The sequence below is a fragment of the Aedes aegypti genome, chromosome 1, assembly GCF_002204515.2.
Source record: "Aedes aegypti strain LVP_AGWG chromosome 1, AaegL5.0 Primary Assembly, whole genome shotgun sequence".
NCBI lineage: Eukaryota > Metazoa > Arthropoda > Insecta > Diptera > Culicidae > Aedes > Aedes aegypti.
Window position 1 is genome coordinate 56,825,958 of NC_035107.1, and position 18,533 is coordinate 56,844,490.

Here is an 18,533-nt window from a genome sequence, read left to right on the forward strand (position 1 = left end):
ACATTCTAACTTGTCACCCTTTTTGTATATTGGGTATATTATTCCCTCCTTCCACTCCTCCGGTAGCTGTTCTGTATCCCAGATTCTGGCTATCAATCGGTGCAGAGAAGTGGCCAACCTGTCCGGGCTCATTTTAATAAGTTCCGCTCCAATACCATCCTTTCCAGCTGCTTTGTTGTTCTTGAGCTGTTTGATAGCATTCTTAACTTCACCTATTGTGGGAGTTGGCACGTCTCCCTCATCCGCCGTACTGATGAAGCCATTCCTCCTGCTGTCTTGATCTTCCTCCTCTGCGCCGTTTAGGTGTTCATCGTAGTGCTGCTTCCACCGTTCAATCACCTCACGTTCGTCCGTCAAGATACCTCCATCCTTATCCCGGCATATTTCGGCTCGCGGCACAAAGCCTTTGCGGGATGCATTTAGTTTCTTGTAGAACTTTCGTGTTTCTTGAGAACGATACAGCTGCTCCATCTCTTCGCACTCCAACTCTTCCAGGCGGCGCTTTTTATCCCGGAATAGATGGGTTTGCTGTCTTCGCTTCTGTTTGTATCGTTCCACGTTTTGACGAGTGCCTTGCTGCAGCAGCGTCGCCCGCGCTGCATTCTTCTCGTCCAAAACCGTCTGACACTCCTCGTCGAACCAACCGTTCCGTCGATTTGCTCCCACGAACCCAATGGCACCTTCCGCTGCGTTGTTTATGGCTGCTTTGAGACTACTCCAGCAGTCCTCAAGAGGGGCTTCGGTGAGCTCTCCCTCTTCCGGCAACGCTGCCTCAAGGCTTTGCGCGTATTCAGTTGCGACTTCGGGTTGCTTGAGTCGCTCCAGATTATACCGGGGCGGGCGTCGGTACCGAATGTTGTTCACAACGGAGAGTCGTTGGCGCACTTTAACCGTCACAAGGTAGTGGTCCGAATCGATGTTTGCGCCGCGGAAGGTTCTGACGTCGATAATGTCCGAGAAGTGCCTTCCATCAATCAAAACGTGGTCGATTTGCGATTCAGTTTGTTGGGGTGATCTCCAGGTGTACCGATACGGGAGGCTGTGCTGGAAGTAGGTACTACGTATGGCCATGTTTTTGGAGGCGGCGAAATCAATCAGTCTAAGGCCGTTTTCGTTCGTAAGCTGGTGAGCGCTGAACTTCCCTATAATCGGTCTAAATTCCTCCTCCTGGCCAACCTGAGCGTTGAGATCTCCGATAACGATTTTGACATCATGGCTTGGGCAGCCGTCGTATTCACGTTCCAGCTGAGCGTAGAAAGCGTCCTTATCGTCATCGTCACTTGCTAGGTGAGGGCTGTGCACGTTGATTATGCTGATATTGAAGAAACGGCCTTTGATCCTCAACTTGCACATTCTGTTGTCGATGGGCCACCACCCAATCACGCGCCTCTGCATTTCGCCCATCACGATAAAAGCTGTGCCCAGCTCATGTCTATTGCCGCAGCTCTGGTAGATGGTATAACCATCCCTATACGTATGTACCGTCGACCCTTTCCAGCAAACCTCCTGCAGCGCTACGATGTCGAACTTGCGGACCCTCAATAATTCGGAAAGAATGCGGGTACTTCCCAAGAAATTGAGAGACTTACAGTTCCATGATCCGAGTTTCCAATCGTTAGTCCGTTTTCGATGTCTGGGTCTATGCCGATTGTTCCGGTCCGAATTTACATTGTATGCTTTCTGTACTGATGATTTTTACGGCTGGCTTGTAAGGCCTGCACCAACCCCCTGTCTCGCCGGAGGATCATCGTGCACAGCACTGTTTAGAGTCCCACGCTGGCACTAGGACGATGATCAGCCGCTCCTAACATGGAGAACAGACGCTGTTTTGAGCCTCCCTAACATGGAGAATAGACGCTCTGATAAGCTACACCCTCAGAAGAGAGGAGCCCCCCTTCCCTGTCAGCATACGACCAAGGTTCCACCAGGGTTGGTTACCCGATCTTCCCTACGGTTACTCGTATCCCAGGCGGCACCACGGGGAGGTAGGGATAGGAGTTACTGGACTAGAGGCTAAGGACCACAAATGGGGTCTATTTTATACCTGCAGGTACGCGAAGTACCAATGGTACGCATTGTCCAGTCATTTACCACCCACAGCGCTTCCCTAAAACATTCGAAACACGAGCGCTCAAACGAATGTTGGAAAAGATAATGTCAATTAAATGCGCTAAGAAACGTTGCGGTTTCGTTTGTTTCTGTCATTTTTCGTAAAAGGTGCTGCTTTCACTGTATGTGTGCCATATATGACATAATAAGCAAGATCAAACTATTCATGCTGTTTATGGTCCGATATGTCTGAATTCTATTCAAAATTTATGCAAATGTCATCGTGTCAGACGACATTCAATTGCTTGCTTGAGTCTTGCTCTGCATGCAGCTCCACTCAACAGTAAGGTCAAATTTTATTACCAATCTGCATTCAACATACCGCTGTATGAAGGGCCAAAAGGGGGGTGGCGTACCCGTAAGCAGAAACACTTACGCGAAACCCGCGAGAAATATAGAATCTGCTTCCAGCCATATGATCCAACAGATTGAGTATTAGAATTTGCAACAATTGTCGAGCTTTCCACGGAAAGTTTGTTAGAGAAGGGCGCGTCAAATCTTTTACAACTGTTGGAGAGAAAAGTACTAGACGCGAACGACAAACACTTTTCCTCCTGACTCAGATTGACACTCCACTTCATTGTCTAGTTGTAAATTCAATGATGCCCTGATGCTCCCTCCCTCCGCAAAACATGATAAATTCAATTATGGTTATATAGTAAACTATGCCAGTGGCCATAATGGCATATTTGTGTGGTAATCATTTTTTTAACTAAGCTAAACATAACTACCGTTTATCGATTTCTTGCAGAGCTCTTAGTACTTTTTTTTCTTTGGATATTCTTTCTCTGTGAAATATTATATTTCCGTACACCCCCGTTAATTTGAACGATACCTCATGCAAACCATCGGGGTTCATTTTTAATTTGAACATCTAGTCACCCTATAAACGTGTTTTCGGTCACCTCTTTCACTGTTTTGTTTTGACTCTGCGTTCCGATCCACAGCGTTCCATTCCACTTTACCTCGTTCCATGAGCTAAATGACGTTTGAACCATTTTTAATCTGAACGATGTGCAAATTAGCGGGGTACAAATTAAAAAGTGTTCAGATTAAATGTGGTCAAACCAACGGGGGTACCCGGTACATCTTAAATAATGAAATATAATATCCAATCATCAATAGATTATAATCACGATTTGCACAAATTTCGTAATTAATATGGTTTTATTTGTTTGTGATTTAGTCTCATATCGCTGCACATCAGTGATACTTCTTCTTCTTTCTGGCGTTACGTCCCCACTGGGACAGAGCCTGCTTCTCAGTTTAGTGTTCTTATGAGCACTTCCACAGTTATCAACTGAGAGCTAACTTTGCCAAAGACCATTTTTGCATGCGTATATCGTATGGCAGGTACGAAGATACTCTATGCCTGGGAAGTCGAAAAAATTTCCAACCCGAAAAGATCCTTGACCGGTGGGATTCGAACCCACGACCCTCAGCTTGGTCTTGCTGAATAGCTGCGCGTTTACCGCTACGGCTATCTGGGCCCCGTAGTGATACTTGTACATTTAAATTTTCACTAGGAAAATATTCATTATTTGTATAATCCTGCAAAAATGCCTTCAAGAGTGCTTCCAAAGAATTCACCAAGAACATTTCAGGTATTTAAGCATATGGTTATAAGAGATTATTCTGAAAATTCCTACATCGATTTATTTATGATTGATTTCCGTTCTTTTTCATGGAACGAGAAGGCCTATTCTGATCTGAAATTGTTGTACACATTTGTTCAGGAAGATCCTCTTCGTACTTATATCATATGAATTTCAATTGTAAGTTTAAAGTATCATCCAGTTGTTCATCAGTAATTTATTTAGAGTTTTCTGGAATTACTAATGATATCTTCAAGAAGTATTGCAAGAAACTCTATGAGTCTCGCCGAAATTGTCTTCGAGATCATCAAGCAAGGATTCTTTCAACGAATTTTTCAGAGAGTTCACCAACGTTTGTTCCAACTTTGTCTTTAAAGTTCTCCCTGAAATTTCTCATCAGCATATTTCAACAAACCTTAAAAAAAATCATCACGAATTGTTCAAGGACTGCTGAAAATTTTCACAGCAAAAAATATCCAGGTCTTCCAGAAAAAAAAAACATTAAATGATGCTTCCCAGCTCTAAGCATGTTACTGCAACTATTTTAGCAATTTTGCTCGCTCAAATACAGCCTGTAACATATTTAAACTTTAATTCAAAAATTGGGTCCATAAATGAACCTTGACACTTTTGATCATGTTTGACGTTCGCTTAGTCGACAAAAACACCACAGGGGTTTTAGTTTTAGCACTGGGGTTGTTCCTATCTGACATTTCGAAAGGGACACGAAAAACAAAATACACGCTAAATTTGAGATTAAGTGAAGGGGTGTGACAAAATAAAAACAAACAAATAAAAAAATATTTTTTGGACTTAAATAAACGAAAACCATTCAAAAGTTGAGTGAACATGTGTTCTTGGCCTAAACTTAAACGTTTGGCACTAAAATTGGGACAGGGCTTTAGGACCCTATTGAACATAATTCAATCTGGAAAATATTCTTAACAATTTCTTAGAGAAGTTCTCCAAAGATCCACCTGCATTTTTGTTCACAGAAAATTATTGAAAGGTTTCTTTAGATTTCTAGTAAAATCAATTGCGCATTCCATAAACACACTCTCTGTTCAGGAATTTCTTGAAAGAGGATTATATGATTGTTTTTCCTAGGATTCTTCCGAAAAATTAACCAAAGATGCATACACATATTTCACATTATTTTTTAGCAGCACAAAATCGCGTTGGGTATCTATCTATATAAATAAAAATGGAGTGATGTTTGTATGTCACGAAATGGCTTCCGAACGGGTCAACCGATTCGAATGATTTTTCTTTCGTTTTGTTCGTCAAGTGTTCCGACGTGTTTGTGTGTATAAAAAACCCTGGATATTCACCGGGAAAGTCGGAAAAACGAGCGTATACGGAACTGTCATTTTGTATGGGACGATCCATAGCGTTTTTCAACAGCCTACTTGATAGTAGGCAAGACGAAGTTTGCCGGGCCCACTAGTCTATATAAATAAAAATGGAATGGTGTTTGTATGTCACGAAATGGCTTGAGAACGGGACAACCGATTTACACAATTCTTTCACTGTTGTTTTCTTGAAGAGTTCCGACGTGTTCGTGCGACGAAAAAGTTTAGAAAAGTTTTCCGGAAATTTGGTAAAACGGGAGAGTACTAATATGCCATTTTGTATGGGAGGTATCATTGACATCTTCTAACAGCCTACTTGATGGCAAGACGAAGTTTGCCGGGACCACTAGTTTTAAATAAATATTTCAACAGCTTTACTAAAGGATAATGATGATTTCCATCGTTCTCAGAAAAAAACTCCATCAAGGTATTGAAATTACTCCAATTTTTCCACGAATGACGTCTGAAAATCTATACACTCTCCATTTTTGGTTTAAAAGGTATTCAATGAATAGTTTAATATTTTTTAGAGAATTCTTTCTAACTTACATTGCGAATCATTCCAAATCCGTATCCAATTTATATCCAGAGTAATAGATAAAAAAGTATTGGAAAACTTCTGTAGAAATTTGTTGAATAAATGAATTTGGAAAAAAATTGTAAATTCCTGTCAGAAAACTCAAGAACTCACTGAAAAATGTCTGTAACATTTTGATAAGTTTCCTGACGATAGGAAAGTATAAGTAGTTTTTGTAGGATTTACTAAAAAAATCTTGATCTTTTTTCTTCATCTTTTCTGATAAACAAGGATTTCCGTAAACACGGATGAAATTCTTATTGAAGCTAACATCTTAAAACATGTGTTTTTTCATGAACTTTGAGAATTCATGATACTGTGGTGAACATATTGATGAAGGAACCAATTTTTCTCTACTCAGAAATCCCAAACCAACTTATTTGGAGGGATTTTTTTTTTAGTTATTGTGGTAGAATGGTCCTTTTTTTTTTTTTTATTAGGGTCGATGTACCAATAGCCGCATAGCTAAGAACAAAAATTCGTATAAAATCGAAAAATAACGCTATCGTCATTATTTTTTCATCATCTGAAAGCTTTTTATCTTGGTTTTGTGGGAAAAATATGAAAACTACGAAAACTCAAATGTTTGCATTTATTATCGCGTGTGCCACTATAGGAATACATGTGCCTATAGTAGTACTATTTCTAATTTCTGTTCCTATAGTAGCACTAGCATTACGGCGTTGGCAAAATACTAATCAAAACCATATTTTTACAAATCTTTTATATTTTTTCTTCAAAGTATGGATCAAAAGCTTTCGTTTGATGTAAAAAAGTTTGTAATTTATTAATTATTTCATATAATAAAAAATAGTTTCTCTCAATAGTGCTACTATAGGAGTAATAGGTTTACTATAGGCGCAAGGGAGCTCAAATTTTAAGCAAAACTAATTATTTCGATCATTTTTTGAACGAAATCAAGCTGTGTATCAATGGTACTTAGATAATTAGCTCCTGACCTTTATGTCAAAAAATGTTTTGAAAAGGTTTAAAGCAAAACGGCCGTAAAAAGCCTTTAGTGCGACTATAGGGGACTGTCCACTAAGGGAACACCGACCCTAGTATCATTCCAAACATTACATTCATTTCTTATATCTAGGTGTTCTGTGTTATTAGACAACACTATCATCCTAATTTGGTAAAACAAATTTAAGATTTTATTAACATTTTGTTAACAACATATTACATTTCATTTGCCGTGGCAGTTCAGATTTTTTACAGGTGAGTTGATTTCACCTGCTTATAAGAGAAAAAAAAAACGCTTTAAATATACTTAACCTAACTTAACCTAAACATATAACGCATTAATCGTGGCAATAGAAGATTGTAACGATTTTTGCCTGAAATTATTTATTATTTTATTTGACATTTGTTCCAATGTTTCAACATTGGATATTCTATGTAACTCATCATTACTATACCAGAAAGGAAGCTTCAGAATCATTATCAAAATTTTGTTTCGAATCCTCTGCAGAGCTTTCTTCTTGGTATTACAACAGCTAGTCCATATTGGTACAGCATACAACATGGCTGGCCTGAAAATTTGTTTAAATATCAAAAGCTTGTTCTTAAGACAAACTTTTGATTTTCTATTAATAAGGGGATAAAGACATTTTACATATTTATTACATTTGGCTTGAATGCCCTCAATGTGATTTTTGAAAGTTAAATTCTTATCAAGCATGAGCCCTAGATACTTAACTTCATCTGACCAATTTATTGGAACCCCCCTCATCGTGACAACATGTCTACTTGAAGGGTTCAAATAAAGAGCTTTTGGTTTATGTGGGAATATTATTAGTTGAGTTTTGGAAGCATTAGGAGAAATCTTCCATTTTTGCAAGTATGAAGAAAAAATATCCAAACTTTTTTGCAATCGACTACAGATGACACGCAGGCTTCGTCCTTTGGCGGAGAGGCCTGTGTCATCCGCAAACAAAGATTTTTGACATCCCTGAGGTAACTCAGGTAAGTCAGATGTGAAAATATTGTATAATATTGGTCCCAAAATGCTGCCTTGAGGAACACCAGCTCTTACAGGAAGTCTTTCAGATCTGGAGTTCTGATAATTAACCTGAAGTGTACGATTTGACAGATAACTTTGAATTTTTCTAACAATGTATGTTGGAAAATTAAAGTTTTTTAATTTTACGATCAAACCTTCATGCCAAACACTGTCGAATGCTTTTTCTATGTCTAGAAGAGCAAGACCAGTAGAATAGCCTTCAGATTTGTTGGAACGGATCAAATTTGTTACACGTAAAAGTTGATGAGTGGTCGAATGTCCATGGCGGAATCCGAACTGTTCATTGGCAAAAATTGAATTTTCGTTGATGTGGGCCATCATTCTGTTCAAAATAACCTTTTCAAAAAGTTTACTGATGGAGGAAAGCAAACTGATTGGACGATAGCTAGAAGCTTCTGCTGGATTTTTATCTGGTTTTAAAATTGGAACAACCTTAGCATTTTTCCATTTGTCAGGGAAATATGCTAATTGAAAACATTTGTTAAATATATCAACTAGAAATGATAAGCTACTTTCTGGAAGTTTCTTGATGAGGATGTAGAAAATTCCATCATCGCCAGGAGCTTTCATATTTTTGAATTTTTTAATAATAGTTCTCACTTCTTCCAAATCAGTCTCCCAGGCATTTTCGAAAACGTTCTCTTGATTGAGAATATTTTCGAACTCCTGAGTAACTTCATTTTCAATTGGACTAGTAAGTCCTAAATTAAAATTGTGCGCACTTTCAAACTGCATAGCAAGTTTTTGAGCTTTTTCGCAATTAGTTAGTAATAATTTGTTTTCCTCTTTCAATGCCGGTATAGGCTTCTGAGGTTTTTTCAAGATTTTAGATAATTTCCAAAAGGGCTTAGAGCCAGGGTCCAATTGAGAAATTTTATTTTCAAAATTTTTGTTTCTTAATTGAGCAAAACGCTTTTTGATTTCTTTCTGCAAATCCTGCCATATAATTTTCATAGCAGGATCGCGAGTGCGTTGAAATTGCCTTCTCCTCACGTTTTTAAGACGGATCAAGAGTTTAAGATCATCGTCTATAATCACGGATTCAAATTTTACTTCATATTTTGGAATTGCATTGCTTCTGGCTTCAACAGTGGAATTTGTTAAAGTTTCAAGAGCATTGTCAATATCAAGTTTAGTTTCTAAAGAAATGTTAACATCAAGATTAAAGTCAACATACGTTTTATATATATTCCAGTCGGCTCGTAAATAATTGAAAGTGGAGCTGATAGGATTTAGAATCGCTTCTTGGGATATTTGAAATGTAAAATGGTCTTGTTTAGCGGTATCAAGTTTCAGTTCTTCTGAATCTACGTTAGAAACTGAACAAAAATCCAAATTTTCCAAATTTGCCGTGACCTTCAACTATTTTAACAACACGTTTGAAATCACTTTTGAATCACACTCACACCTTTTTCAAACGATCTACAATTTACCTTCTTCATTTTGTTTCTTTTGTTGTTACTTTTGATAGTATAAAACAACATTTTTTGTCCAAAGTTTTTCTAGAAGACGTCATGCGAAGGAAGGAGTAACAATAGATGGACAACGAAAGATAAGTAATTATTTATACTTTTTTCTCTAGAGACAAATGATTACAAGATACTTAAACCATCTTCGATGAAAAAATATAAAACAAATTTTTTGCAAGGTCCCTCAGAATATTATTTAGAAATTACCTTGAAATCTAGTAGAATTCCTTAAGAAATTTCTTGACTTTTGGATTCCCCAGAATTCTACCAGAAAGCCTCTAGGAATTCCACCCTGGAATGGCACAAGAACGTAATCTCAGAATATGGAGTCTACCAATAATTGATAAAACTATTTCCAAATAAATGCGGAAGGTTTTTTGAGTAAAATTTCTAGTATGGGACTTAGCGAAAAATCTCAGTATGGGATTTGACAGAATCGATGGTTTTTTGAAGAAACCGTAAGGGACTTTTGAAAAGTTGAGTAAGTTATTTTAGTTGGACCCGGGAACCCATTCTGGAATCCATTTCTGAATAAATAGTTGGCGCATAAGAAACGGTTGTCCTCTAGGAGGCATTTACTTTGAAGGTATGATCAAATCTCACAACACTTATTTCCAATGGAATCACAGCTAAAAAAAATGTCCATCTCTCGAATTTCCTAGAGAAATATTATTATACTGAAATTCATCAAGAAATATCGTAGAATAGCTTCAAATAGTTCTGTCAGAAATAAGCTGAGCTGAGCTTTTTGAAACAGCATTGTTTGCATTATTACGAATTTTGGAAATCAAATTGCCAGTATGTTGACGCTTTTTTGTACCACGGTATTTTTTGCAACGGAGATGTCGATAAATTGAAAAATGTATGATTATTTTCATTTACTTCAAAAGCAGTACCTCAGCTCCCTGACAATATTCGTTATAAATATTTCTTTCGAATAATTTTTCTCTAATTTGGAATAAAAAATCGAAATTTCAGAGCTATTTAGGGTTTGAATGCTCAGTAATACTCACTGAAAATATAAGAAAAATAGTAGGCTCTAGAAACATTTGCACAAAATGTCAAAATACGTGTATTTTTCATAAATTAGTCGGGCAAAACCTCCAAACAATCTTTTAGAAAGTTGATATGTTCTACAAAAATGCTATAAACAAGTATATCTTTCATTTTAGGGTTAAGCATCATGACTTTTCAGACTTTTATTTTTCTGGGACTCCCTAATGATAATATTAGGACATAAGAAGACCATTAACGACAGAAAATAATTTTGACCACGATTGACTCAAACCACTCCTGTGTGCTATGTGTGATAAGAGCCCCAAATTGAGGTTGGTAATTTCGGAACAATATTTGCCGGTCGGACGGATCTCATATATTTGAGGGAACCTGTCGTATAAATGACTTCCGTCCTAAGGCACCAAGTCCGACTCGTCGATTTCAACGTGTCTGTTGATCTTGTTTGGGCAAGTGTCGACAAGACTTTCGTCGTCGTCGTCGCGCTCTTATTTGCATTTGAACAGGCGCGGCAACGAGTTGATCGTTTTTTTTCGGAAGATTTTCAAACAGAATCCCATCGAAGACCGGTAGCCCGGAATCGTGTAACCAACCGAAGAAGGCGCCTTCAAGATCTGAGTCGTTGCGCTTGGCATGCTGCTCACGCACTCAGCAGGCCATTTCCTCTCAAACAAGCCGCAGCCGCCTTTGTTGGACCCTCAATAATTGTGTTGTATTGATTCGGTTGATTTGTCTTATGTTGTTCGTGTTGCTTCACCACCTTCGCAGGCAGCATCCAAGAAGGCCGGCTGGGTTTTCGTTGTGTCATTTCGGGCGAACTCGGAAGATGAATAATTGGTCGGGCGGCGGGTTCCCAATAAAGTGTGAAGATGTGGAACAAATTTGTGTGTTTAAGATGCAAATTGAGGCAAACAGACGACGTCTGTCGAAGGACGTGAATTTTCGAAAACGGGAAGTCTGCACAAGATAACTGGAACGTGAGAGCCAGTTTTGTCAAAGTTGTATTTTTTTTTTGTCGAAGTACTCAAATGCAATGAATCGCATCGAAATCTAATCCAAAGAAAGGGCCAGGGTAAATTCGGTTCCAAAAATCCAATAATTCATATAATTTTAAAAATCCAAGTAACTAGAAATTTTAAGTATGAAGCTTTAAAAACTTCAAGAATAAACTTATTATAAAATCTTTAAATTTAAACATACACTTCTGATCAAAACATTTCAATGCCGTATTGCAACAATCATACTGGACATTGCAATATCTTGAAAAGTTTAACATCACATAAAATGATAATTATACCGAAGTTTTGTAATCCAAAGACACGAAAATTTTAAATTTATTAATCGAATATCCCAATAAACCAAAAATCAAGAACAAACATATATACAAAATCTGTATCTGAAACAAACAACAAATTTTACGATCAATCAAAATTGTAAATCATTTGATCCTTAGCTGTAATACGCACACCAACAAATCGGTTCTGCGTGCGAGGGCAGTTTTCTTCCCATCGCAGAGGTCACCAAACCGACCAAACATTCGTAGCTTCAGCTCTCGGTCGGTAGCCGTTGTCAACCATCATAAACGACGTCGTATCACACATCGCACTTATCCCGTTTAGCACCTCGTCGCTAAATGGTTCAAATTTATGCGCGCTTCTCTTTCCTTTGCCGGGGGCTGAAAATGCGCGACGATTGACGACGATGCTTCGTTCGGTATTCGGTGGTCGTGTGTCTCTCTCTGCTCTGGGGCTTGTGGTTCGGAAAGCCAGTAGAGTCACATCGCCGCCTTCGCAACGAACGAGGGATTTTGTTGAGTCATCTCCAACGGTCCTGTGGAACCCTACGTAGATTATTTCCAGTTTAAAAAGCAAATAACAATGGCATTTTCGGACCGAATTTTTGTTTTCAATGCAAATTAAACTCTTGGCAGTTGCTCTCCGATGTGAGAATTCCCATCGAAAAATTGTAAAAAATTTCTTGATGACATTTTGAAAAGGGTCTATCAAACATCAGATTTTTGTGCATTCGATTAAATCATGTCTTCTAATAAACTTTAAAAAATACCATAAACTACATAAAAAATACACTGCGATGAAAAACATAGTGCATCCGTTTAAGATTATATATACTGCTTCGCGACTAAAAATGGATGATCGATGTTTGTTTTTTGACCACGTTGCGAGTCACTTCGCTATAGTGCTCATCTATGCTCTCCGCCATGTGCTTCATGCGCACTATAGAGAATCGAGTTGCAACGTGACGAAGTTGATCAAAAATCAAACTTCGCACGTTGTTTAACCCGTTTTTTTTAACGCGAAGCAGTATTACGGTCGTTAAGAAAATTTTCCGTTTTGCGGTAGCCGCCGAGTTCTACCGCAGCTGTCAAAGTTCTACCGCAGGCTTCGAAATCATTTTATCATTGAAGCAAACAATTCAATCATAGTATGCTTGAAAAAGAAAGCGCTATGAAGAACACCAACAAACAACAATCATCAAGACGGTATCCAAGCTATCATTGAAGCCTACTGATGATTTACCAGTGCAAATCAGTGATATGACAGCTGCGGTAGCTTTCCGTTGAACCGTAAAACGGAAAGTTTTCTCTGAAATTGCAATATATAAAGTCGATTTTTTAAAAACCATACCCTTAGATTCTTTTTTTTTTTTGAGAAAATTTTACTGCTTTAAACTGCATATTTATTTCTCGCTTAATCTGTGATCTCGCCATTATTGGTAACCAAGTTTGTAGCTTGAGAAATGTAGCTAAGTATAACCTTGAGAAGTGTAACCAAATGTGTAGTTGAGAAAACGAATGGATTGAAACGACATTTAACAATGCTGCGATGCAGAGAAGATCTAAAGAAACTATAAGCAAAGAAGCGAAACGTTCCAATTGGAATTCCAAGTTTACTGTCAATGTCATTCCAATCGAGCAGGAGACTTGTCAAACACTTTTCACACAAGCTGAAAACGGCTCACACAAAAATGTTACAGCCCACGAAAATTTTTCTTCTTCTGAAGTAGCATATTTTCTGAATACTTGAGTGTCGATTGCAATTTTCATGCTTTGCATAAAGAATGCTCTACTCATTACATTGGTTTTCCACACATTCAGTCAATTTTTCATTCGTTACCCAAACCTGTGAAAACTCAACACATAAAACCTGTGACTCACTTTTAGAGTGGGATTCATCATTGGCAGTGCTGCGTAATAGATTTGGCATAGTTGCTAGCTGATTTATTTTGAATATGATCAGATTTCGTCTCTTTATAATTTAGACTCTTTAAGAAGATCCTCCTCTATAGGCCAGCGTTTATATTTGTCCATTCTTTTGCATAAAAACAACGAGCTACACTCTCGGTTCTCAATGGCTTTTAGGGCGAGATCATAAGTTATGCGAGATTTGTAATATTTTTATTCATGCGAGTTAATATCGCTCATCGTCACCAGATTGTGAATGCTTTTGACTAACTTAATGAACTCAGTAAGTTTTTCCAGGAAAACTTGAGAACATACCAAGTTGTTTTGTCACATTTCGAAATATCGCTGAATTTCTTCTAACCGACATTTCTGACATTGAGAACCTCTCTTTGTCTATTGACTCTTTCATCAATATATATGCCACATTTATATCTTCCGAGGCGCTATTCGTATGAATTATTGTCTTGTGGATTATAGCGAAAAGCTTTCTGAAAGCTTTTGTATTTCTCTGTCATAATCTAAAGAGAACGAGAGTTAAGAGAATCTTCCATCGTTACTTAGGTCAGTAAAAAAAAGTTCAGTAGGGTAGATGCACCGGTTTTGGTCACACGCCACTTGTAGCCATAGTGGATTATACACCATTTCACATAGCCAATCAACATGGAACCTTTCACATGATAGAGCACAGAGGCGCGTCCACATGCAAAACCATGGGTAGGACAAACGTTAGAAAAAAATTTTGTGTCTAAGGAAGTCCAGAAAAAATTCAAATTTATAGCATCCTTCATCATCATCCTAAGTTGTTTATTATTTAAACAAAATTCATATCATTTTTCGGACCAATTCACTTAGACTGATTTGACAAAACCTTGATAAAACTGTGAAACTCGACAGCCAGTTGTTCTTGTGTTGTTCTTCAATTGTCTTATTAAAACATCCAAATTTCCAAGATATCTTAAAAGCTTACAGCAGAGATGGTAGCAGATCTTCTTCTAGAGACTTATTTTTTATGCAAGTCTCTATTCTTGATTTCTGTATTTTAACACAAACGGTCTCTAAAATCTTTTCTATTCACACGTTCTTCAGAATTTTTTCTCAGATGCTTCGAGAAACAGCTTCAGGAATTCTGCTAACGTTTTCTTTAGAGATTTCTTCTTATATACTTTCAGGGGCTCCTCCATAAGTTTCTCTTCAGATTCCGAATTTGCTACAGGAAATCCTTGAACACTCCGATGCTTCAGTTATTTTCACAAAGTGGTGAAAGTAATTCTCAGTAATACCTCCAGACATTTGTTGACTAACTTTTTCATGGATTGCCCCCGTTGTAACTTAAGCAGATTTTTCAAAGATTGTTTCCAAGAAAATCCATGAAAGGTCTATTCCATAGTTTTTGAAGAATTTTGTTCAGGGAATTTTCTGGAAGAACTAAAAGAATTCCTACACCAGTTTCTTCAGTTATCCTTTCTAGAATTTCATATGATTTCCAACTATAACTCATCCACATTTACACAGGAATTGCTGTAGTTCATTCCAGATTTAATTCTGTATTTCTTCCAGCCAATTTCTTGAGTAACTTCTCAAGTAAAATCTGACTATATATTTCAAAATTCAATTCAAAACTCTACACCAGATAATCACTTCTATAATCATAACAATAATTCCTCAGATCTCTCATGCAAAAATTCCTGAGAATCCCGTCGATAGTTTTTGAGGAATTTCTTTGAGATAGCTATAAGCATTTTTTTAGGAAATTCTCCAAGATTTCCTCGATAATCAAGCAGTCCTTACACACAACCTTGTGGGAGTTGATCAAGGGTTACTTTAGAACTCAATCAGGATTCATCAGATGTAACTTAAGGGTTTTTTTTTCATCCCAAATTATATAGAAAAATCTATCTCTCTACTCAGGAGTTCGAAAATATTCTCAATCAAGAGAACGTTTTCGAAAATGCCTGGGAGACTGATTTGGAAGAAGTGAGAACTATTATTAAAAAATTCAAAAATATGAAAGCTCCTGGCGATGATGGAATTTTCTACATCCTCATCAAGAAACTTCCAGAAAGTAGCTTATCATTTTTAGTTGATATATTTAACAAATGTTTTCAATTAGCATATTTTCCTGACAAATGGAAAAATGCTAAGGTTGTTCCAATTTTAAAACCAGACAAAAATCCTGCAGAAGCTTCTAGCTATCGTCCAATCAGTTTGCTTTCCTCCATCAGTAAACTTTTTGAAAAGGTTATTTTGAACAGAATGATGGCCCACATCAACGAGAATTCAATTTTTGCCAATGAACAGTTCGGATTCCGCCATGGACATTCGACCACTCATCAACTTTTACGTGTAACAAATTTGATCCGTTCCAACAAATCTGAAGGCTACTCTACTGGTCTTGCTCTTCTAGACATAGAAAAAGCATTCGACAGTGTTTGGTATGAAGGTTTGATTGTAAAATTGAAAAATTTTAATTTTCCAACATACATTGTTAGAATAATTCAAAGTTATCTGTCAAATCGTACACTTCAGGTTAATTATCAGAACTCCAGATCTGAAAGACTTCCTGTAAGAGCTGGTGTTCCTCAAGGCAGCATTTTGGGACCAATATTATACAATATTTTCACATCTGACTTACCTGAGTTACCTCAGGGATGTCAAAAATCTTTGTTTGCGGATGACACAGGCCTCTCCGCCAAAGGACGAAGCCTGCGTGTCATCTGTAGTCGATTGCAAAAAAGTTTGGATATTTTTTCTTCATACTTGCAAAATGGAAGATTTCTCCTAATGCTTCCAAAACTCATCTAATAATATTCCCACATAAACCAAAAGCTCTTTATTTGAAACCTTCAAGTAGACATGTTGTCACGATGAGAGGGGTTCCAATAAATTGGTCAGATGAAGTTAAGTATCTAGGACTCATGCTTGATAAGAATTTAACTTTCAAAAATCACATTGAGGGCATTCAAGCCAAATGTAACAAATATGTAAAATGTCTCTATCCCCTTATTAATAGAAAATCAAAACTTTGTCTTAAGAACAAGCTTTTGATATTCAAACAAATTTTCAGGCCAGCCATGTTGTATGCTGTACCAATATGGACTAGCTGTTGTAATACCAGGAAGAAAGCTCTGCAGAGAATTCAAAATAAAATTTTGAAAATGATTCTGAGGCTTCCTCCCTGGTATAGTACCAATGAGTTACATAGGATATCCAATGTTGAAACATTGGAACAAATGTCAAATAAAATAATCAATAATTTCAGGCAAAAATCGTTACAATCTACTATTGCCACGATTAATGCGTTATATGTTTAGGTTAAGTTAGGTTAAGTATATTAAAAACTTTTTTTTCTCTCTTATAAGCAGGTGAAATCAACTCACCTGTAAAAAATCTGAACTGCTACGGCAAATGAAATGTAATATGTTGTTAACAAAATGTTAATTAAATCTTAGATTTGTTTTACCAAATTAGGATGATAGTGTTGTCTAATAACACAGAACACCTAGATATAAGAAATGAATGTAATGTTTGGAATGATACTAATAAAGAAATTAAAAAAAAAAAAAAAAAAAATCTATTAATTTCTGCAAAAAAATCCGTATTTTTTTCCTGGAGATATCCCTGAAAAAAAAAAAACAAACGGAAAAATAATTAGAATATTTGGGAAATTTCTCAGGAAACTGGAAGAATTCCCGAATTAATCTTGAACGACAATTTTGTGGAAATCCTGGAAAATGCCTGGAGAAAATACGAAGATACTTGTATGCCCTGAGAATCGAGAGTATTTCCTTTACGAAAAGATCCTCGACCAGTGGGATTCGAACCCACGACCCTCAGCATGGTCATGCTGAATAGCTGCGCGTTTCCCGCTACGGCTATCTGGGTCTGCAATTATCCTTAGTAAATTTTCTGAAAGTTTTTTCATAAATAGTTCATCGTGCTGAAACTCCTTCATATATTTCGCTGGAATTTCTTCAACAATAAGGCAAGCGTTTTTAGCTCTATTTCTTAAAGACCCAGATAACCATAGCGGTAAATGCACAGGTATTCAGTAAGACCAAGCTGAGGGTCTTGGGATCGAATACCGCCGACTCAGGATCTTTTCGTAAAATAATATTTTACCGACTTCCATTTCATTATCTTCGTATATGTCACACGATATACACACGTAAAAATGGTCAATTGGCAAAGAATGCTCTTAATCAATAACTGTGGAAGTGCTCAGCTGAGAAGTTTCCTCGTTGGGACGTTACGTCAGAAAGAAGAGAAGATAAAAAAAATACTCTATTTTTATGAATAATGGGAAATATGATCAAACAATTCTCTAAGAATTCATCACGGAGTATTTTGCAGAAATGTTCTTCAAGGACTGCCTTGAGAAATATAGAGAACCACTACGCTAGTGCCATGTAAAGCGAGCTTTGTTTAAGATGCGTATACTCAGTACACGAGGTTACATGATCATAATCAATGGATTGCTGCTACGACTCTTTAGGAATTTCTTTATAGTTTTTCATGCAACCCATGTCAAGTAATATTTCCAAAAATGCAGATGGCAATTTATCCATGAATATCTACATCTGGCTGTAGAAATTTTATAGAAATGATGTAACTTCGTGTTGAACCATGGGTAGGACAATCCTTTGACTGTCCTACCCAGGTTTTTTTGTGCGTATGACATGTCCTACCTGTCCTACCCACTTACCGCGCCACTAATAGAGCTACATTCATTTACTCGTCCGAATTGATTTAAAACATAAGAAACTATTCATTTCCTTTATAATCTTAACTCCCGTACACCTAATTTCTTCAGGGTACTCCCAATTTGGCCACTCTCATAAGAAATCAATGCGATTGGCCAATTTAAGAACCGAAGTTAAAACTATGGCCAAAACTGGTTCTGGTGACCTTCATTGACCAACGAGATTTTCAAAGCGAAAAAATGGTCAGTTTTGATATTTTACATACATAATTTGGATTGAAAGCTTGCTTTTGACATATTTGAATTTTTAATACAACGTCCCAAATAATTTTTATGGAAATTTTCTCTAAGGCTAGCCAACACCAGTGCTTTCGCCCTAATAAATGTAATCGCATAAAGCCCTAAACACAATCTGAATGGCAGCACAGTACATCGGCAAATCGGCAAGTCCATCTTCGATTTTTAAGATAAGCGACAGCAGGTGTTAACA

The 18,533-nt window shown here is 37.2% G+C and overlaps 1 protein-coding gene across 1 annotated transcript in view; it reads right to left on the reverse strand.

Annotated features, from left to right (window-relative positions):
* The window catches only part of LOC5571986 (transcription factor SOX-8), a 119,190-nt gene that overhangs the window by 77,853 nt on the left and 22,804 nt on the right, over positions 1-18,533 (reverse strand). The window lies entirely within an intron of this gene.